Raw genomic sequence first — 7,836 nt, 5'->3', positions numbered from 1 at the left:
TTTAAAAAAAAATTTAACTAAGAGAGAGACGTTTTTATGTGAAAAATTAAACTGTTTTGTAGAGAATTCTAGACAAATTCTAATTTTTAATCAAAGAAATTAATTTTCCACCAAAAGATAAATGCGTTATTGAGAAGATTAATTTTCTGTCAAAAAATTAAAAATTCTGTTTTTTTTTTTTTTGCTTGATATTCTACTTATTTGGGTAGGAAACAGTTTTTGAATGCAAATTAACATTTTGGTGGAATATCCGTATTGCAGGGTAGGAAATTTAATATTTTACTAGAGAATTCTAGATGAAACTTAGACTAAGGGAATTACTTTTCTATCAAAAGAAGACCAATTTTCAAGCAGATTAATTTTTTGCGAAGAAAAATTGAAAATTCGTCTTTTTGGGTTGAAAAATCTTTTTTTTTTGTTGTTGTAAGAAATTCACCCATTTGCTTATAAATTAACATGCTAATTCAAAATTTATATTTTTTAGTAGGAAATTTAAGTACTTGGTTTATAATTACCATTTTTGTTGAAATTATTTATTTTTAGGGTAGAAAATGCAATTGTTTGCTACATGATTCTAGATACAGTTTCAACTAATGAAATTACTTTTATATCAAAGAACATAAATTATCAAGCAACAAAAGGAATTTTCGAAAAAAAAGATCAATTTTCAACCAAGAATGGAATAGGTACATTTTCAGTTGTAAAAATATATTAAAAAAAAAAAACAAATAATTTCCAACAGAAAGTAGAATAGTTAAATTTTCAGTTTATAACATTAATTTCCAGTAGACTTCAGTTTCCGGCATGAAAGTGTAAAGTAGTGGGAATTGTTGATGTTGGGGTTTTCTGATATTGTGGTGAAATTTGAGGTGAGTGGATTGTGGAAGTGTATACGAGCGTGTGGATGTGACAGATTAATTGAGAGATTGTGAGATTGAAAAGGGGAGGTAGATATTCTGGAAGATTGACACAGATTTGTGTGGACACCGTGACGGTAGATAGAGGCAGGGAAGCATAGAAGGCGGGAGAGTCAGAATTTGATTCATGGCTAACAGAGCGAGTACCTCCGCGGAAGAAACAGATTTAGAGCAGGAAGTGTTCAGTACGCCGAAGAAAGATATCAAGGAAAGGAAGACAAGGGGGAAGTATAAGAAAACTATAGAAAACGAGAGATTAAGAGCAAAAAGCATAGGTTCAATTGAGGTTTTTATCAAAAGGAAGAGAGGGCAAGGGAAGTGAAGGGAAGGAAGATATCGATGTGAGCGTAAAATATCAAAGAATGTTTAGATCGCCACTGGAAAAGCAGAGTTTGGTAGGGAAGAGTGATAATAGTAAGGAGCCTGACGGAAGCGGAGATGAAAGTGAAGTTCCGATGAAAAAGTAAAGATTAAAGGAAATTCGCGAAGTGATGATAGAGATAATGGGGACTTATAAAGAAAAGGAGGAGCACAGGGGGAGGAATTAAAGAAGGGTATTAGGCGGGAAATGGCTGAAGTTAAGGAAGAAATAAAAAAATGGGAAGAAACCAGGGAAAAGTTAGAAAAGAGGATGCAGTCATTGGAACAAACACTAGAGAAGTAGGAAGAAGATAATAATAAAAAGGTAGAGGAGATGCAAGGTAGGATGAAGAAATTTGAAACCTCGAACCGGGATTGTGGTGGGGGCGAGAGTGGGAATAAGGAGATGGAAAGGCTGAGAAAAATTGAACAAAGAATACAAAGGAAAGAGAGGGAAGAAATAAAATTAAACACAGCGATAAAGGGTATAAGATTAGAGGGAAAGGAGCTGAAGGAAGGGGTGGACGAAGTACTAAAAAGGATTGCTGCTAAGGTACAGATAGCGGAAATGCGAAATGTAGGAAGGGAAAAGCGAAGAGGGGAGATAATGGTATTAGTGAAACTAAAGAAATGGGAACATAAGAGGGAGGTGATGACAAAGAAGAGGTTATTATATGGAAGTCCAGAGAGAAAAGAGGATGATTTGAAATGGATAGAAAGGAAGATGCAGTACAAATTAAGGAAAATAGTAGAAGAGGAAAGACAAAAGGGAATGAGAACATGGGTAAAGTATGGGAGAATACAGATAGATGGAGTATGGTGGGATTGGGATGAAAAAAGGGAACAGATAGTAAGAAATGAGGTGCAGAGAAACTAGAAGAGGAAGGAACGGAAGATAGGAAAATAAGAAATAGTAAAAAGGACAAAAAGATGAGAAACGAAAGTAGCGAAGAATGGAAGATTTGTCACTGGAATATAGTAGTTTCTGGTTGGTGAGAGGTGTGAGACAAAGATGTCCTCTGAGCCCACTTTTATTTAATTTGTTAATATCAGACTTGGAGTAAGAAATGAGGAGAAAAGGTTGGCATGACAGAAGATGAAGAAGGGATGGCGAGATTAATTACAGGATTAGAGAAATACTTAGATGGGAAAAAGCTGAATCTCAATGTAGCAAAGACAAAGATAATGAAGTTTAGAAAAGGAGGGGGAAGGAAGAAGAAATGGACAGGGAGATGGAAGGGAATAAAGTTGGAAGAAGTAAGAGAGTATAAATATTTGGAATATATCTTGCAAACGAATGGAGATCATACATCGCATATAAGAGGAAGGATAAAAACGCAGCAGGGGTAATGAAACAGATATGGAGAATAGGAAAAAGAAGGTTAAAAAAATTGGAGAAGGAGAATGTGGTTATTTGATACGCTGGTATGGCCGGTAATAGGTTATGGAACATAAATATTGCGATGGAAAGAAAGGAATGATATTGAGAGTTTACAAGAAACGTATTTATGTGGATACTAGAAGCAGACTGGAGGACGCCAGGATATATGGTGAGAGAAGAAGCGCAAAGGGATAAGTTAAGTATTAGAGCGGGTAAGAGGGCATAGAAATCTGTGACGAACCTGTGGGAGGAAAGGGAGGGGAGTTGGCGAGAAAATGTTTGCTGGAGGTAGAAGAGTGGAGAGGGAGGGCGATCGAATTAACGAGATGGGAAGAAGAAAGGAGGGAGTTCTTTAATAATAGAGAAATAGAAGACTGGAGTAAACTGTGAAGAATGGAAAAAAAGGGAGAGGGAAAGACAACTAATAGGAAGATGGTGGATGACAGAGAAATCAAAATACAATAAATGGTATAAGATGAGAAAAAAGGAAGGAGTGCCAAAATATTTAGAAAAGGGATGGAGAAAGAGAAGGTGGACCAGAATAGCAAGATTTAGATTGCGAAACGAGGTATTTGATTGCCAGTGCGAGGCAACCCCCGAAACTGTTTTATATAGGCGTTTTTGTGAAAATAGCACTTTTTTGTTGAAAATGAAAGAATATATCCAGTGATTACATACTTTTAATTCTTTTAGATGGTCGACAAAGAAATCAATGTAGATAAATTTAAAACAGTTTTGAAGCATGTTCACGATGAGGCTTACTCTAACGAAAAATTGGAATCATTGATTGAAAAGTGCTTGGAAGAAGGTAAACTTAAATTCTAATTTTTTTATTGTTAAAGATATTTTAAAAACATTGCGTAAGAGTTGGATTCGCTTGGTATGGAATAAGAATAAATAAAGTGTATGAAAGTATGTCATATTGAAATTCTAAAATTTATAAAGAATTGTACACGCTATATTAGTTAAATATAATTTAGTGCCTCCAATTAAAGAAACTTAAGCAAAACATTTGTTATTACCAATTCTGTATATCCCAAAGCTTTAAAATATATAAACAAATACAAATTTGATAACTCTACAAAGCAGTTTGTATTAAGTTAAATGGTATGAAACATTACAAAATCATTAAGAATATAGTAAACCAATATGAAATTATATTAAATTGTTGTTGTCTGATTTTCTTCCAAAAATGTGCATACACATGGTTATAAATCATACAGCTTAGATAAGTATTTCCTGTCTTCTCGGAATAAGTTTTTTTTTTAATTTGTCCTCGCAATTTCTTAGCACATTAATGGATGATATAAATCTTGCCAGCTATCTGTTGGCTTTACAGTCGAAAAATTGTTGCGCTATTGATACAATAATTTACGAAGTGTCTCAGAAGCGAATTAAGCTACCCATGAAAATTTTATTGTCACCGGCAGTATTTTTTTCTCTTTGCAGTGGTAAATAAAAAGTTATTAGTTTTTCTGTCGTTCTTGTTTTTATTTCGAATGGTTTAAAAATAAGGTTTAATAGTTAACCATTCAATTTTTTACTTAGATTTAGGAAACAGCAATGCCAGTTTATGAACAAACATTTGGTGAGTGTCAGAAGGAACTCGAAAAATGAGAAGGTAATTGCTAAGCTTTTTTAATTATTGACATACTAGTTTTTAAATAAATGAAATAATCATAGATAAAAGGATAATTAGTGAAATTTTTGTTATCCAATTTTATTATAATATCGTATATAACAACCTAAATATTTCTACTTGTTAAAAATACCTTTATATTTAAAAAAATTATGATTTCATCATGTTTGCCTACTATTGCGCTATTAATGAATATAGTATTGAGAAAGGCCAAAAAGATAAGACTAAACTTAGCAATCTGAATGCTTGTATTTCAAAGAAAACAGGTTCTGTAAGTAAAGATACATACCAAATATAAAAATATTTTCATATAGATGGACGGTTTAAAAAAGGAAGTCCTAATCTTAGCTTGCATATTTGATTTTTCGTTCCCTTAGGGTAAAAAAATGAACCTCGTGGAAGGTGAAATAAATCGGTTGTTAAACTTTTAAAATTGAAGATTGAAAACTTTTTGATTCAAAAATGTTCTATTCAATTTTTTAATTATTTTGAATATTTTTTTAGAATCAAGAAACATCTTTAAAAATGATTCGAGTTATTGCTATTATTTTTCCTAAGAATTTTTCTAAAATCCCGACAAATTGAATAAATTTACTTAATATCTTCCACAGTCATTTTTTATTATTTTGTCAATCTTCTCAAATATGCTGTTAAAATTAATTTTGTTAAATAAAAAATCATTTTCAATTTGCTAAGGAAATGTTTTTTATTCTTATAATGCGTTTCAAATTCTTAAAAAGCTTATACATTGTTTTCGAAATCTGGCGGAATCTATATTTGGTTTCAAATTCGGCTGTGGACTATTTGCATCGAAATTTTGGTGCGAATAGTCGGAGTTTGCCGGCACATAAATACTCCGCTTTAATTATTTGAAATTATTTCAAATTTTTAATTAATTTTAATTTTTTTTAAACTTCTACATATTTCTTCAATTTCCTCAAATTTCTTATAATAATAATAAAATAAATAATAATAAAATAATAATAATAAAGAGCCTCGGTGGCTCAGTTGGTTAGACTCTCGGACTTCACCTCAGAGGTCCAGGGTTCGATCCCTGAGCCGGTACCTCTAGAAATTTTTCAATGTACCTTTACCCAGGTTCCGGTGGTTCGGAACCCAACTTAAGCTGTAGGTGCCTCCATCGTGTACTTGAATGCAACCCAGTCCGTCAATGATGTGGTAGAAACCAGGCTTTGTCCAATATATCTGGGCAAACTAATCTCATCAGATCAGTTGATTGCATTATAAAAATGCGTCCGTGACTGATGATATATACCGGGACAGCTTCGTGCAAAAATGATCAAATAAAAATCCAACTCCGACCAAAAATGCCTTCGACATGTTGGGCAGTATAAGTGTGTGATAACATTTGAACAGAGAAATTTTTTAAAATAATAATAATAGGTTCTCCATTGTTGTTTATACATTAAAATTCCACAATTTTACTTACCAATAAAATTTTTTTTAATAAAAAATTGAAATTATAAAGTTCAAAGTATAGTCTTTTTTTTAGTTTTGAATATTTAATTTGTAATTAATGATTTTAAATGAACAGTCTCTTTTCGTAATTGAGAATTTTCAAATTTAATGGTTTAAAAATGGGATATTTCACGCTGAAATAACATTTAAAAATTAATAAAAGCCTTTGATTATAAATATATTATTTTGAAGTTATAAATAAAAAATCTATGACTTTAAACGCTTCTAATTTTTAATTGGTTAGACAAGATTATGTCAATTTTTGGTTGTTGTCGTGATATTTTTTTTTCAAATCGAACTGACAATGCTAAAATCCAAAACTACATTGCGAGTTCGGAAGCAGAGAATTGTTAGGGGGCCATCCATATACCACGTGGACAATTTTTCACCACTTTTTGACCTCCCACCCCTCCTAGTGGACAGCCGCGGAATTCGGACGAATACCCCCCCCCCCGGTTCCCTTCGTGGACACGCGTGGAATTTTGCCATACCCCCCTCCCCCCTAAAGTGTCCACGTGGAATATGGATGGCCCCTTGTGAGATTTCTTATATCCGCAATGAAGATGAGGACACACTTCAGAAAAGCGCTTACCTCCGATTAATTCGAAACTTTGTATACAAATGTATTTTGACGCCCTAATTACGAATATGATAGTGAAAATAGCCGCAAATTTGATTTTTAACGTCAAAACCCCAACAAGCTATAAAAATATCATGTTTTTCTGTTTGTTTCAGTAAATAATAAAAATTTACAAAAAAGTTTTAATAATAGTTGTTGATTTTTCAATAACACAGATTTAATGTTGAATATATTTACACTTTTCGACTGAGTTTTTGAAAAAATATACAATAAATATGAAAAGTCACAGCAATACTGCAAAAGGTTTAGCAGTTCGCCTTGGTGCAACAAGGTTTCTGGTCGGGAACTGGCCGAGCTATGTCGGGGGCTGACTGGGCTCTGATCGGGCAAATATTATGATCGAATGCTCAAACGGTAGCTGGCCGGGCGCTGATTGGCAATATTAAAATTGTTCAATATTCATTTCACTAAAAAAAGGATGTGTATACAAATCTGGAATCGTGAGAAATGTATAGAAATTATTTTCAAATAGTCTGACGAAGTATCATTCTCCATGTTAAGACCAATGGAAAAAGTATCACGCATGGGGGGGGGGGGGCAGAAGTTCCTGAAAAATGTATCAGGTATTTTGTGAATGGCCCGTAATAATGAATTTTAAATGATATAATAACTAATATACAATATAAAAAGCAAATGACAAAAGCCTCGAAACTATTGGAAATATACACAAAAGTTAAACAAATTTTATTATTAAAAAATTGTCAACATTCACGATCACATTTCTGAGTTAAGTCGTTTAAAATTTTAAATGCACATACAAAATTACATTTCCTGTCATTGCAAAAAGTTATAAAGTATTCTACAACTGGAAAAAACTAAATATAGCGCGAAGAAAAATTGCAATCAATTAAAATTATTTATTGAAAAAGTATTTTATTGATATTCCTGTTAAAATTTTGTGTATTTTATATTTACATAATAGAAAAAGAGAACTTAAAATTCGGTACTTTAACTTGTCTGAATTTTAGCTTATAAGGATGGTTTTTTCAAGGAGTTTCAACTTGTCAATTTAGCGCAGTGGTTAGAACTCCCTACTGTCAGGCGTGAGATTTAGGTATAGATATGTAGGTTCGATACTCCGTAGCATTATAAATTTTATTTGTAATATAATATTTATAAATGTGATATACGTATTTACTCTGAACAGGAATATTAATATATAAAATGAAAATACTTGCAATCATTTAATATTTACCTTTTAAATACTTTTTTTGTCTCACAACGACTACGTGAAAATAACACAGGCCGACAAAATTTGACAAAGGTCCGGAACCAGAGACCAGACCTAGTATACCCGAAGGTTTTTGCTGCGCTGAAGCCGAATCCGACCTCAGCAAAATTCCATCACCCTCAGTTTTCGAGATATTGTAACCTAAAAGTGCAAAAAACACCGTTTTTTGCTATATTTGAGGTTACATAG

Source organism: Belonocnema kinseyi, chromosome 2 (genome assembly GCF_010883055.1).
Source record: "Belonocnema kinseyi isolate 2016_QV_RU_SX_M_011 chromosome 2, B_treatae_v1, whole genome shotgun sequence".
NCBI lineage: Eukaryota > Metazoa > Arthropoda > Insecta > Hymenoptera > Cynipidae > Belonocnema > Belonocnema kinseyi.
This window is presented reverse-complemented; position numbering follows the sequence as displayed.